We start from the raw sequence: 247 nt of genomic DNA on the forward strand, positions 1-247 counted from the left end.
GGCCGGCGGGAGCAGGGCGGGCGCGCGTGGCGGCGGCGGTTGGAGTGGGCCGGCGGCATTATAACGGGCGCGGCAAGGTAGGGTTGGGCCTGCGCGGGCCGGGGCACGGCATGGATGCTGGGGGGGCTCCCGCGTCCCCCGGGGGCGGTGGGGAGGGGTACGGCTCCGACGGTTGCCCGGTACGGCTCAGGCCCAGGCCTAGGCCCGATCTGTGCGCCTCATCCGGGCCCGGGGACCAGCGCTTCCC

General features: G+C 77.7%; 1 protein-coding gene across 3 annotated transcripts in view; it reads left to right on the forward strand.

The window, feature by feature from the left end:
* Window positions 1–13: 13 nt before the first annotated feature.
* The window catches only part of BUB3 (BUB3, mitotic checkpoint protein), a 21,480-nt gene continuing 21,246 nt past the window's right edge, over window positions 14–247 (forward strand). For all 3 annotated transcript variants that reach the window (XR_002094940.1, XM_019502959.1, XM_019502961.1), the window contains exon 1: window positions 14–77. The gene's annotated coding sequence lies outside the window, so the exon portion shown is untranslated. The remainder of the gene's footprint in view (window positions 78–247) is intronic.

This window comes from Gavialis gangeticus, unplaced genomic scaffold (genome assembly GCF_001723915.1).
Source record: "Gavialis gangeticus isolate Ggan-Ray unplaced genomic scaffold, GavGan_comp1, whole genome shotgun sequence".
NCBI classification, from domain to species: domain Eukaryota; kingdom Metazoa; phylum Chordata; order Crocodylia; family Gavialidae; genus Gavialis; species Gavialis gangeticus.